The sequence below is a fragment of the Triturus cristatus genome, chromosome 1_2 (assembly GCF_964204655.1).
Source record: "Triturus cristatus chromosome 1_2, aTriCri1.1, whole genome shotgun sequence".
Classification (NCBI taxonomy): Eukaryota; Metazoa; Chordata; class Amphibia; order Caudata; family Salamandridae; genus Triturus; species Triturus cristatus.
The window spans coordinates 759788688-759803391 of record NC_140580.1 but is presented as its reverse complement, the minus strand read 5'-3'; positions in this window follow the sequence as shown (position 1 = coordinate 759803391).

The following is a 14704-nucleotide window of genomic DNA, read 5'->3' as shown; positions in this document are numbered from 1 at the left end:
AATTTAGCCGATATTGACATGTTGATGGGAAATGTAGTCCCACAAGCGTTATGGGCTTGGATTTGTAGAGAGGATCACGCTCAGGAATTGGGTGGTACATGGAATGCTATAACTGCCTCCGATAGAGCACAAGTGGGTGGTGCTAAGCCTGATGTTTTGATCACAGAACTCCCTGGTAGGATTATTACTTTAATGAAAACAATGATGCCCGCCTTACGAGTTAATTTGGATAAATTAGCTGCGTGTAGACAGAAGAAAGATGAGAGTGTCTCTGACTTCTTCACTCGTTTTGAGGAGACGTTTATTGATCACAGTGGTCAGGATATGACTACGGAGGGTGGACAGCGATTATTTGTAGATAAATTTGTATTTAATTTGCTCCCCGAGTTGTCACATAAATGAAAAGACTCTGAAAGTTCATAGGCTGTTTCTTCTTCTGCTCAGATATTGGCTACTGCTCAATATTACGAAAACAGGGACAAAGAGGAAAAAGACAAGCAAGAGAAGAAGACTAAAGAATTGAAAACGAAGGTTCTTCTGCAACAAGCTTATCCTCCTCGCTCTGACCAGTGCCAGTTTCAACAGCCTCCCCAGTTTCAGAGGGTGTTTCAAAAGCCTGAGCCCTATACTCCGCGGCATTTGTTAGGTCCTAACCAATGCGCCTATTGTAGGGAGGAAGGTCACTTTAAGAATGGCTGCCCGGTTTTATTACAGCGTAATGGAGGACTATCTACTCCACGAGGTCGTGGTGGTTCACCCAGGGGTAGAGGTCGAGGTATGTCGCCCCAGACACAGCGTTGCCCTCCACCTCCACATTCTACGAACTACTTTGATCAGCAAAATACTCAGTCTACACAGTATTACAATGATGATTACTATGTTGAAGGTGAGAATGACGGTCTCCACGCTAACTAGGACAGCCATAGACAAAGTGAGGGAGTTGTATCGATTCCAATAGATCAGAATGGGCCTTATGTTAATGTCACTACAATGGGTGTTTCAGAGCCATTTCTTTTAGATACTGGTGCGATGAGAAGTTCTATTATTCACTCCAAACTCCCTGGGGCACCCTTGTCTGGCTTAACAAACGTATCCGTAGGATTTTCTGGCACCCCAGTTCATAGCCGGGTCTCTTGTCCTCTGCCTATTTCAATTGGTTCTTATGATTTGGAAGCTCCGCTCCTTTTAACAACTGGTTGCGGCGAAAATCTGTCGGGTTTGGATTTATTGAAAAGATTGCATGCAACGATATATTGTTCTCCTTCTGGTGTGCATCTCGTTTTGGGGCAGAAACTGACTTCTCCAATGTATTTGTCTAAAGCGCGCACCCCAAGGCTATTGTGAAAGTCCCTCCATCTATAGCCAAGCTCTGAAATGCCAGCTTGATGATTTTCCTTTGCCGCCAGGTGCTACCCTTATTCAGTATGTGGATGATTTATTGATTGCTGCTGATTCAGAGGATATTTGCAAGAACGTGACTATTGCACTATTGCGTCACTTGTCTGACCTTCACCATAAGGTTTCACCTTCTAAATTACAATATGCCCGACAAGAGGTTACCTATCTAGGTCATCTCTTGTCGAAGGAGGGAAGGCGACTGACCCCAGAACGTATTCAAGCAATTGCACAAATGTCTGTGCCATCCACACAAAGAGAAGTGCGTGCCTTTCTGGGCATTACCTCTTATTGTAGACAGTGGATTCCAAATTTTTCTTTGTTGGCTAAACCTTTGTTGGCACTCACTTTGAAAGACACACCCCAACCCCTTCCTTGGACTGACAAATGTCAGAAGAGTTTTTCTGATTTACGTGCTGCTCTGTGCTCTGCTCCTGTGTTGGGTACTCCGGATTACAGTAAGCCCTTCACGCTCTATGTCCATGAAAGAGAGGGTTGTGCGTTGTCAGTCTTAACACAACGATTTGGAGACAAGCAGCGGCCATGTGCCTACTTTTCGGCTACATTAGGTCCAGTAGCCAAGGCATTGCCTAGTTGTCTTAAAGCTACAGCAGCAGCAACAATTTCTATTTGTCAATCCGCTGGAGTAGTGCTAGATAACACTCTTATTGTTATGGTACCACATGCAGTGGATACCTTGCTAAATAGGACGAAAACGCAGCATCTTCCAAGTGCTCGCTTGTCTGGGTATGAGCTGATGCTCTTGGCTAGTCATGTGCACATCAAACGATGTAACACTTTAAATCCAGCCACATTGTTACCTCTCCCAGACGAGAAAGGTATTCAGGAACAACATGATTGTTTTCTCCGTACTGAGGAGGAGACAAAAGGTAGGATTGATTTGAAAGATACACCACTAATGGACCCGGATGGGATCCTATGGGTGGATGGTTCTTGTTTTAAACTCCCTAATGGTGAAACAACTTCAGCTTATGCTGTTACCACCTTGCATACAATCGTGGAGACAGTATGCATCAGATATTATTCAGCTCAGGCGGCTGAACTGATAGCTTTGACCAGAGCATGTGTGTTATCTAAGGGGAAGAGAGTGAATGTATATACCGACAGCCAGTATACGTTTGGTGTGGCACATAGTTTTGGTCGTTTGTGGAAGGAAAGAGGATTCTTTACCTCCCACGGTACTAAAATACAGCATGGTCAGTTGGTAGCTGATCTTCTTGAGTCACTTGCTTTGCCTACCCAGATAGCAATCATAAAGTGTAGTGCGCATAAGAGGATTACTGATGATGTTGGTCGCGGGAATGCTTTTGCGGATGAGATAGCGAAAGAAACAGCCAGAGATGCTATGACGCGCATGTATGTTGCGGGCCCTGCAAATTGGGTCAAGGAAAAAGGAATGTGTGAGGATACAATAGAAAGTGTGAGATCGATTCAAGGAGAGGCTACAGAGAAAGAGTTGAGTAAGTGGAAAGAGAGTACAGGAATGTTAGACCCGATGGGATGTTGGATAGAATTGTCAGAACATCAGCGTTGGCTGTTACCAGATGCCTATGTACTGCCTGTAGTTGCTATGGCACATGGTCCAGCCCACATCAGTGCGAAAGGAATATGTAAGCTTCTGGCTCCAGTGTGGCTGAATGAAGGGATTCCAAAATGTGCAGATAATTTAGTGAAGCATTGTATCGTTTGCTTGATGCATAATCCAGGAAAGGGAACCCCAACTCCAGCAGGTCATTCTGCTCCCCCAACATATCCTTTTGAGGTGTTGAAAATTGATTATATCCACATGGAACGATGCAACAATCTCAAATATGTCTTGGTGGTGGTGTGTGCCTTCTCCAGATGGATAGAGGCCTACCCGCTGAAAGACAACACTGCTTTGTCCACTGCCAAAGTTCTTCTAAAAGAGTTCTTCCCTAGGTTTGGTTTGCCACGCATTGTCTGGAGTGACAATGGAAGTGAATTTGTGAGCCAAATTATGAAAAAGGTGTGTGCCGGTCTTGGTATTCGGCAGAAATTCCATGCGGCAAACCATCCCCAATCAGCGGGTTTGGTAGAGTGCTATAACGGCACTCTCAAACTCAAGCTTGCAAAGGTACAGGCTAGCATGGGACTTGCCTGGCCCGATGCTTTAACTTTGGCTCTCCCATCCACTAGAACAACAGTACATTCTCGTTTGGGACTCAGCCCATACGAGGTTGTTTTTGGGCGCCCGGCTAATATTTGGGGAGTCCCTCGCCCTAAAAAGTATTCTGACATACAGTATCCAATGCTGATTGACTACTTACATGACCTCACCACTAAATTACGTGTTCTCCACCAACAGGTTCAAAACGCTTTACCAGAGGCCTCCACAGACCCAGGTCATTCTATCCAACCGGGAGACTGGGTCTGTGTGAAAAACTTTCAGAGGACAAGGAATTTGGAACCTCGTTGGAAGGCGCCTCGACAGGTTCTTCTGGTGACACGTACAGCAGTGAAAGTCGAAGGGAAAAAAGAACTGGATCCATGGCGTGCACTGCAAAAAGGTGCCCTTGCCCTTGCCTTTTGACCAGTGGGTCCGTAAGGGCGTAGGTGATTTTGAAGGCGAAAGGGTCCCTCGGTTTGTACCTTTCAGTAGTGCACACCTAGATGGAGCTAGGTCTGAGAAAGAAGATGACGACGTTTTACAAGAAGCAGTGCCGCCACATCTCCGATTGAACACTACAGATCCACAGACACTATTTCAGGACCAAACTGTACTGAACAGAACTCGATATAATTTAAGGCCTAGACTGGTCAAGGACACCTGAGATTTTCATCTCTTTCGTGACATGTATTATCTGTCCAGGTTGCAGGGTCACGGTAGGAGTCTTGGTTCGTGACCTGTATAGTGGCTAGGCCCCCAGGACTTGCAGTGTCATAGAACGGCTAATAATCACAGCCAAGTGAGTAAGGAAGATTGCCGTGAGCAACAATTTTAGAGGATGGATGTCAAATTGGGAAAGAATAATAAGAAGGAAGAGATGAGAAAGAAATATTGTAAATTAGTGTACAGTCAATGTGGCATAACATTGTGTGTTCTTATGTTTTCTAGAATCTTATTGGCTTGTATAGGTTGGATTGTTCATGCTATGCAGCACAAATCTGTCCCTACTTCTATTTCCTTGCCTTTTCATTCTACTATCTCCCCACATCAATTATATACGCTTCCCCAACATGAACTAATCAGGAGAACAGAATATTTTAACAATTCATTTGCCCAGTTGTTGCATCAACACCAATTGGTAGTCAACACAACCGACTGTTGGGTGTGTGGACTTATGCCTCATACCACAGACAAAGGGATGCCATATTTAGCCCTTCCATTTTCTTATGAAGGTTCCGCTTGGGCCTATTTGGTGATGTTTTCAAATGCATGTCAGAACCGATTTAGACGACCAGTTGGTTCATATGGTAGTGGGCAAGATTTTAGTTATAGTTCTCTGATAAAAGGAATAGTGGCTATGGCTAGAATTGTGGAGAATAGTAGGGTTCCTGTTGATGAGAAACGGGCATACGATGGTTGGAACGTGACTTGTTACGCTACTAGCCTTACAGATAGAGTTAAACAGGGAAAATCTCCACCAATTTGGACTGTGCCTCATCGAGGTAACTTTTGTTTACAGATGAATGGCCAGACTACTGACACTGGACAAGGAAAGAATGTTTGTTCCCATACATACATTCACACATCTCAGAATTCACCACCGTTAGTACCATCCCAGGGCACGTATTTTGTCTGCCACGATAGAGCGTACACGTGGCTACCGACGGATTTTTCAGGAACATGCTATACAGCGTTTTTCTTCCCCCTAAATACACTGCTCCTTCGGGACATCACAGAAACAGATATGGCAGAGGGATTATTGAGTCTAAAGACACGGCAGGGCAAGAGGGAGGTGATTTCCTTAAAGGATTTCTTCCTTTTTGGGGCCCAATGGCCAACAGTAGAAACATGAGACAATTGGTTTGTGTTGTTGAGACTACCATAGATGTCACTGTGGGAGCCTTGAGTAATCTCACATCTGAACTTCAAGCGGATCGTCTCATGACATTGCAGAACCGTATTGCTCTGGATTTTATTCTCGCGGATCGTGGTGGAGTTTGTAAATTGATCGGATATAGCTGTTGCATTTATATACCTGACGACGCCCCTACGGTATACCAAGCCATCTCCAAATTACATGTGATCTCCGAGTCGATTCATCAGGACGAAGGAGATTGGTCTTTATTGGAATGGTTTTAGGGATTACTGTCCAAATGGGGATGGAAGGTATTAACATTCCTTGGAGTGGGTTTGGCCATCATTTTTTCCTGTTGTCTCTGTATGCAGTGTGGCCCCGCAATCTGTGGTCTTTGTGCCACTATGTGTGTCCCAAGACCTGTGCCACGGAAGACGGAGAGCATTAAAATGATGTTGCAGCAACAGCTTGATGACCTCATGGCCATTGACGTCGACTCAGATTAAAATGAGTCTGTGTGTCTTGCCTAATTAATGGCAAAAGGAGGTTCTGTGGTAATTCAGTTTTCGTATTTAGCCACCATTTTGTGTCTTTCCGCCATTTTGTGTTGCCCTCACTCAGGCGGCACGGTGAACGAGGTGTTGTTTTCCCTCATCCTACTGCAACGTGTCAAATAACCTCCTGCCTCTGTTTATAGCTGGTGTCAGGGTCTGGCCGACTCCACTAATCCTCGTCTGGTTTGACTGATCCCTGTCTCGACTATCTGTTGGTTCGCACCATTCTTTCCTGACTTTATCTTATCCTCTGGCCTTCGTTATTCTTTACTCGTATTCTCTCATTTCACAACTGTCCTGCGGGGCATACAAATGTATCCTGTCACCTGCAAGTCGACTTATAAACACTACCACTGATTAACTTGTGGGGAAGGGTGACAAACACAGTTGGAAGGGAGGCTTATTTGAGTTACTTAATATCTTGTTTTCACATTCTTCTCATTGGTTGACCCTGTATGCATTGGGAGTGTTCTTTGTGAATATGTGTGTTATAAAAGATTGTGCGCCACGAAGTAAAGTGGCAGTCTTCTAAGAACATACCGAGTGTACTTCTGGGACAACTGTACTTAGCTGCAGCTAATAAACCAAATCTTCTACGCCTAACGGAGTGTCCCGTGTCTCTGTTCGACAAAGCAGGTGAACTCAGGAGATTAAGGCGTACCCTGCGCCGCCAGACCCATAAGGTCTAGGTTCTTCACCTCGAAGGCCGGACCGCCGCCCTATAGATGCATAACATTGGACCTCCTTCGCGAGCAGCACTCGATAAACGACGTAGGTTACTAGCCTCAATCCAGGGTATGGACAATGTTCTCCAGGCGGGTTGATTAAAAGCAGCCCTTCACGTCGCCTGACGCGTTTCGCTGTAAAGCTTCTTCGGAGGTTCCGGTGAAAGGTACGTGCAGCGGTGTCCTGCATCTCCCATCAAATAGCCCACTATAACACGCCCCTGCATGGGGATTACCAATTACAATTACTCTAGGCATTATGGGAGATGCAGTATTATTATTTCACCTTTAGTCATCATTAGTGCACACTTTCTGCTAAGATAAAGTCCTCATTGGACCCCCGCTCAGAGTTCTTGTCGTAAATCCCTCGTCACTCCTCCGTTTTGCCGGTGTATCCGACCTCACGGCTCCCACCGCTGCATGTACCTTTCACCGGAACCTCAGAAGAAGCTTATAACCTATATAAGATTGTAAGATTACGGCTTCTTTTAATGAAAAGGGTCCCTCGCGACCATGCAGGTGAAAGAGAGAACGTTTTCGGCTATTCAACAGCCTTTATCAATCTGATGGACGCCATTTTCTTCCCACATATATAGTGCTTAGTGCAAAGAAATGGTAAAAATACTGTATGAGCTGCAGACACTTTAAAACCAGGGGGCATTAAAAACCTGGGTCGAGGCAGAAGCTCCCTGGACACGAACAGAAGGAGAAACCCCCAACGAACCACGAAGCAGCCCGGGGAGGAACGGCGCCCCCGAGGGGGGCCTATCCCCTGAGGAACTAGCAGACCGAGAAAGAGGTCGCAACCACGAACTGGAACTAGCAAAACTAAAAATCGAAGGAGAGATAAAACTGGCCGAGAAAAAAACTGGCGGTGGAACAGTTACGCCTACAAGGAGAACTAGAGGAAAAGAAACGACAGAGAGAACACGAAGAAAAGAAACTCCAACTAGAGCATGAACGTAGCCTAAAAGAAATCGAGCTCCAGGCCAAGAGGGCGGAGGCCCGACCCTCAGAAACCCAACCCATCTCCTCCACCGTGGAACCGAAGGTCCACAGCCCCAAGGATGTGGTGAGAGAATATTATAAGAACGACGACATTCAGCAGTGGTTCAAGGCCTACGAAGTCGCCATGACCTCCCACCGAGTCCCGCAGAAAGACTGGGGGGCTGGGCTGTGGGGCCGGTTCCTGAGTGAGGGGAGAGATACTCTGCTGGACCTGCCCTCCACGGTAATGAACTCCTACAGTCACATGAAAGAGGCCCTGGTAGCCAGATATGGGCTCACCCCTGAAATGTACCGGCAACGGTTTAGAGACTGCAAAAAGATACCCGGTACCATCTGGGTGGAGTACGTGAACTTTTACAGCCGGGCCTTGGACGGATGGATCAAGGGCAGCAAGGTCTCCACCTTTGAGGAGCTGTTCGACCTAATCGCATGGGAACACTTGGCCGCTAATTGCTTCGTAGAGCTGCGCCAGCACCTCCTGGATAGCAAACTCACAGACCCTCGGAAACTGGTGGGTGAACACCCGGACCTCCCGGGGGCCCGTGGGAGACTACGGTCGCCACAGTCAGGGACCCCCCCGCCAGAGGGGCGGGGGAACCAAGGCCGGCCAAGGGAGCTCCCGGGGGATCCCCACTTAGCCCTCCCAGAGGACAATCTCCACCTTTTCCCGCTCCACCTCCGGCCAGCACAGGGCCATCCGGGAGGCCGGGGCCCCGAGGGAGGATCACCTGTTTCCGCTGCCAGCAGACCGGACACTATGCCAGTGACCCTCAGTGTCCCCTGTACCAGCGGGCTGCCACCACAACCCCGCCGGCTCGACAGATGGCCTCTGTAGCCCTGGGAGAAGAGGTGGAAGACTCCGAAGAATGGGAACCAGCCGCCATGGCCTTGGTCTCCCTAGGGGACCGGGAGATGGTCCCCGGAACGCCCCTGCCCGCCAACACAAAGAAGTACCGACAGCAGGTAACGGTCACCGCATCGAGGGGCTCCGGGACACGGGGGCGAGTGTCACGGCGGTCCATTGCCACCTGATTTCCGAGGATCAGATCCTGCCTGACGCCTTTTGCCCCGTCATATCATCAGACAATTCCGAGAGCCTCTGCCGGATGGCCCTAGTCCCCTTCGAATGGGGGGGAGTCACCGGCAAGTTAAAAGTAGCGGTCCGAACCTCCCAGCCCGTGGACTGCCTCCTGGGCAACGACCTGGAGAACTCCCCGTGGGGACAAGTGGAACGAAGGGCCCACCTCGAGATGATGGGCCTACCCGAGTGGGTATGCGCCACCACGCGCTCAATGACTCTCCGGGCGCCTTCCTCCGAGGGGGGAGAGGCCAACGACCCCCTTCTGGACGAACCAACCGCTCCCGGCGAAGAATCCGGGCCTTCCGACCCCGAAGCCCTGACCAAACTCAGGGACTTGACAGAACTGGCCCCGTGGCCCTGCGAAGGGGGCCCCTCCCGTGAAGAGTTCTGCCAAGAACAATCCACCTGCCCGTCCCTCATTGGGCCCCGACAACAGGCCGAGGCCCAAGCAGCCGGCGACCGGACTGGCACCCACTGGGTATACTGGGAGAACGGACTGCTTTACAGCGAACAGAAGTCGGCCGAGTTGGGATCGGCCCGAGTACTAGTCGTACCCCTACGCTTCCGAAATCTTCTCCTGGGCCTGGCCATGATGTACCCCTGGCCGGACACTTAGGCCAGGATAAGACCTACCAGCGACTCGTCACCCACTTCTATTGGCCCAAGATGCGAGCAAATGTGGAGGCCCACTGCAAGTCCTGCCCCACGTACCAGGCCAGCGGAAAGAGTGGGGGCAAGCGCAAGGCTCCGCTCCAACCCTTCCCCGTTGTCAGTACCCCTTTTGAGCGGGTAGGAATCGACATTATCGGACCCCTGGACCCCAAGACCGCCCAGGGCCACCGATTCATCCTCATGCTGGTGGACCCTGACACCCGTTACCCCGAAGCCATCCCTCTCCGCACCGTGACGGCCCCCGTGGTGGGCCGGGCCTTGATGGGGATCTTCTCCCGCATGGGGTTCCCCCGCGAAGTCGTGAGTGACCGGGGCACAAACTTTATCTCCCGCTATATGAAGTCCCTCTGGCAGCAGTGCGGAGTATCGTACAAATTCACCACCCCGTACCACCCCCAAGGAAACGGCCTAGTCGAGCGCTTTAACAAGACATTGAAGGGGATGATCATGGGCCTCGAGGAACCCCTACGCCGGAGGTGGGACGTCCTCCTCCCATGTCTCCTGTTCGCCTACCGGGTCCCTGATCGGGTCCGGACCTGCATCCAGACCGAGGTAGCAAAGATGTTAGACCTCGGGGTGATTGAACCCTCCGACAAGCCTTGGGCCAGCCCGGTAGTCCTGGTTCCGAAAGCGACTACCCCGGGTGTTGCCCCGAGCTGAGATTCTGCGTGGACTACCGAGGCCTCAATGCGGTCACCCGAGCAGACGCTCATCCTATCCCCCGTGCCGACGAACTCATTGACCGCCTTGGGGCCTCCTGCTACCTCAGTACCTTCGACCTGACCAGTGGGTACTGGCAGATTGCCCTCACCGAGGGAGCCAAGGAGCGCTCCGCCTTCTCCACTCCAGATGGGCACTACCGCTTTAGAGTGATGCCGTTCGGAATGAAAAATGCCCCGGCCACCTTCCAGCGGCTGGTGAACAGGGTCCTGGCCGGACTAGAGGGGTTCAGCGCGGCATACCTTGACGACATAGCAGTCTTCAGCTCCCAATGGACCGAGCACCTCCAGCACCTCCGTCAAGTCCTGCTGGCTCTGCGCCGGGCCGGCCTCACCATCAAAGCTAGCAAATGTCAGATTGGGCACGGCTCCGTAACTTATCTGGGGCACCAGGTGGGGAGTGGGCAGGTCGCCCCCCTCCAGCCGAAGATCGACGCCATCTTGTCTTGGGAACCCCCTACAACCCAAACGGAAGTCCGAGCCTTCCTGGGCCTCACCGGCTACTACCGTAGGTTCATTAAAAACTATGGCAGCATCGCCGGCCCTCTCACAGAACTAACCTCCAAGAAACACCCCAAGAAAATACACTGGACTCCTGCCTGCCAGAAGGCGTTCGACACCCTAAAGGCCGCAATGTGCGCGGCTCCGGTACTCAAAGCACCCGACTACACCCAGGAGTTTGTGGTCCACACGGACGCCTCGGAGCACGGCATCGGGGCAGTCCTCTCGCAATATGACAACAAAGGCATAGATCAGCCCATCGCCTTCATCAGCCGAAGGTTGCTGCCCCGGGAACAGCGGTGGAGCACAATTGAACGAGAGACGTTTGCCGTAGTCTGGGCCCTCAAAAAGCTACGGCCCTACCTGTTCGGAACACACTTCTGAGTGCAAACGGATCATCTTCCCCTGCGGTGGTTGATGCAGATGCGAGGGGAAAAGCCAAGCTGCTACGCTGGTCCATCTCTCTCCAGGGGATGGATTTCACTGTGGAACATCGCCCCGGGACTGACCACGCCAACGCGGACGGCCTGTCCCGATTCTTCCGCTTCAGCGAGGAGAACTCCCAAGTGGATGGATAGTTCTCCCCGCCTTTCAGCTGGGGGGGGCACGTGTGAGACCGGCCTCGTGGCGTGGGCCCTCCCGACCAGCAAGTCACACTACAAACACGCCGAACCTCGTGGGCACGGCCTTTCGGCTTCCGTGGACCAACATCCTGAGGGCCGAACAGATCCCCAACACGCATGCCCGGCCGAGGGAGAACGACCCCCCCCCAAACCAGACCGAGAGGCGCCGACTCTGTCACACCTCTGGTCTCTTCCCCGAGGGAGGTTTCGATCGGCCACCAGGCCCCCGGTGAGCGGGCGCCTCTCCTGCTGGGTGTCTGGAGTCCCTCCCGGACACATCTGAACAGATCAAGGGGCTGAGCGACAGGAAACCCCGACACACCGCCCCCAGGCACCAGACCCCTCTCCGCGAGGACCCCGGACTTCAAAGAGAAAGGGGAGTATAACAAGGGGTGCTGAAGGGACGAGAGGCAGAGAAGACCTGGACTGACGAGAGCCTGCTGACCTGGTCGCGGCTCGATCGCTCACCGAACAGAAGATCGCTATCCGAACTCTGAAACCATCTGAGCCCTGCGGACGCTGTCGCGGCTCCCCGAACTCTGAAACCATCTGAGCCCTGCTGACGCCGTCGCGGCTCCCCGAACCCTGAGACCATCTGAGCCCTGCTGACGCCGTCGCGGCTCCCCGAACTCTGATCCATCTGAGCCCTGCTGACGCCGTCACAGCTCCCTGAACTAAGACCCTCCGGTGCCTGCTGAGTGACTCGCGGCCCGTTCCTCCAAGAAGATCGGTAGAGATCGCCGAGAGAAGCAACATCCCCTCAGCTCGAGGATTGAGAGATGGCCCCGGATAACTCGCAGAGACACTGATTCAAAGACTGTCCCGCTACCCCCTTTTTCCCTCATCACAAGATCGCTGCCGTTTGTGGCATTTACTTTGGTACCTGCTTACCGGATCATAAAGATCCCTGACAACTACCGATAAAGACTTATTACCTTATAAACGACCTACTGTATGGTGTCCCTCTATCCGAAGAGAGAGTAAGCGCAGCGCGTGCGATCCTAGGTGCGAGACCCTGCCAGGCAGGGCCTCTCTGCTCTTGCTCGGCCTAATTCTGGGAAAGGTGGGCCCCAGCGTGGACGGGAGCACACTCCGCAGCCTCCCCGGGAAACGCTTTCCAACATTTGGTGGCAGACGACGGGATCCGAGCCAACACCTAGAGATCGTGCAGTAGACGGCTGACGCACTACCGAGAGGAATGGAAGGAGAAACTTCCCTAGGTGCCGCAGGCACCAACCCAAGCACGGCATTTCAAAGAGACCAGTTAGAATCTTATACGCACCGAGAACTGAAACAATTTTGCAAAGACTTTGGAATCGCTACCACCGGACTGAGCACGAAAGAGGACTTCCAGGGGGCATTAAAAACCTGGGTCGAAGCAGAAGCTCCCCGGACACGAACAGAAGGAGAAACCCCCAACGAACCACGAAGCAGCCCGGGGAGGAACGGCGCCCCCGAGGGGGGCCTATCCCCTGAGGAACTAGCGGACCGAGAAAGAGGTCGCAACCACGAACTGGAACTAGCAAAACTAAAAATCGAAGGAGAGATAAAACTGGCCGAGAAAAAACTGGCGGTGGAACAGTTACGCCTACAAGGAGAACTAGAGGAAAAGAAACGACAGAGAGAACACGAAGAAAAGAAACTCCAACTAGAGCATGAACGTAGCCTAAAAGAAATCGAGCTCCAGGCCAAGAGGGCGGAGGCCCGACCCTCGGAAACCCAACCCATCTCCTCCACCGTGGAACCGAAGGTCCACATCCCCAAGGATGTGGTGAGAGAATATTATAAGAACGACGACATTCAGCAGTGGTTCAAGGCCTACGAAGTCGCCATGACCTCCCACCGAGTCCCGCAGAAAGACTGGGGGGCTGGGCTGTGGGGCCGGTTCCTGAGTGAGGGGAGAGATACCCTGCTGGACCTGCCCTCCACGGTAATGAACTCCTACAGTCACATGAAAGAGGCCCTGGTAGCCAGATATGGGCTCACCCCTGAAATGTACCGGCAACGGTTTAGAGACTGCAAAAAAATACCCGGTACCACCTGGGTGGAGTACGTGAACTTTTACAGCCGGGCCTTGGACGGATGGATCAAGGGCAGCAAGGTCTCCACCTTTGAGGAGCTGTTCGACCTAATCGCATGGGAACACTTGGCCGCTAATTGCTTCGTAGAGCTGCTCCAGCACCTCCTGGATAGCAAACTCACAGACCCTCGGAAACTGGCCGTCGAGGCTGACCGGTGGGTGAACACCCGGACCTCCCGGGGGCCCGTGGGAGACTACGGTCGCCACAGTCAGGGACCCCCCCGCCAGAGGGGCGGGGGGAACCAAGGCCGGCCAAGGGAGCTCCCGGGGGATCCCCACTCAGCCCTCCCAGAGGACAATCTCCACCTTTTCCCGCTCCACCTCCGGCCAGCACAGGGCCACCCGGGAGGCCGGGGCCCCGAGGGAGGATCACCTGTTTCCGCTGCCAGCAGACCGGACACTATGCCAGTGACCCTCAGTGTCCCCTGTACCAGCGGGCCGCCACCACAACCCCGCCGGCTCGACAGATGGCCTCTGTAGCCCTGGGAGAAGAGGTGGAAGACTCCGAAGAATGGGAACCAGCCGCCATGGCCTTGTTCTCCCTAGGGGACCGGGAGATGGTCCCCGGAACGCCCCTGCCCGCCAACAGAAAGAAGTACCGACAGCAGGTAACGGTCAACGGTCACTGCATCGAGGGGCTCCGGGACACGTGGGCGAGTGTCACGGCGGTCCATTGCCACCTGATTTCCGAGGATCAGATCCTGCCTGACGCCTTTTGCCCCGTTATATCATCAGACAATGCCCTCACCGAGGGAGCCAAGGAGCGCTCCGCCTTCTCCGCTCCAGATGGGCACTACCGCTTTAGAGTGATGCCGTTCGGAATGAAAAATGCCCCGGCCACCGTCCAGCGGCTGGTGAACAGGGTCCTGGCCGGACTAGAGGGGTTCAGCGCGGCACACCTTGACGACATAGCAGTCTTCAGCTCCCAATGGACTGAGCACCTCCAGCACCTCCGTCAAGTCCTGCTGGCTCTGCGCCGGGCCGGCCTCACCATCAAAGCTAGCAAATGTCAGATTGGGCACGGCTCCGTAACTTATCTGGGGCACCAGGTGGGGAGTGGGCAGGTCGCCCCCCTCCAGCCGAAGATCGACGCCATCTTGTCTTGGGAACCCCCTACAACCCAAACGGAAGTCCGAGTCTTCCTGGGCCTCACCGGCTACTACTGTAGGTTCATTAAAAACTATGGCAGCATCGCCGGCCCTCTCACAGAACTAACCTCCAAGAAACACCCCAAGAAAATACACTGGACTCCTGCCTGCCAGAAGGCGTTCGACACCCTAAAGGCCGCAATGTGCGCGGCTCCGGTACTCAAAGCACCCGACTACACCCAGGAGTTTGTGGT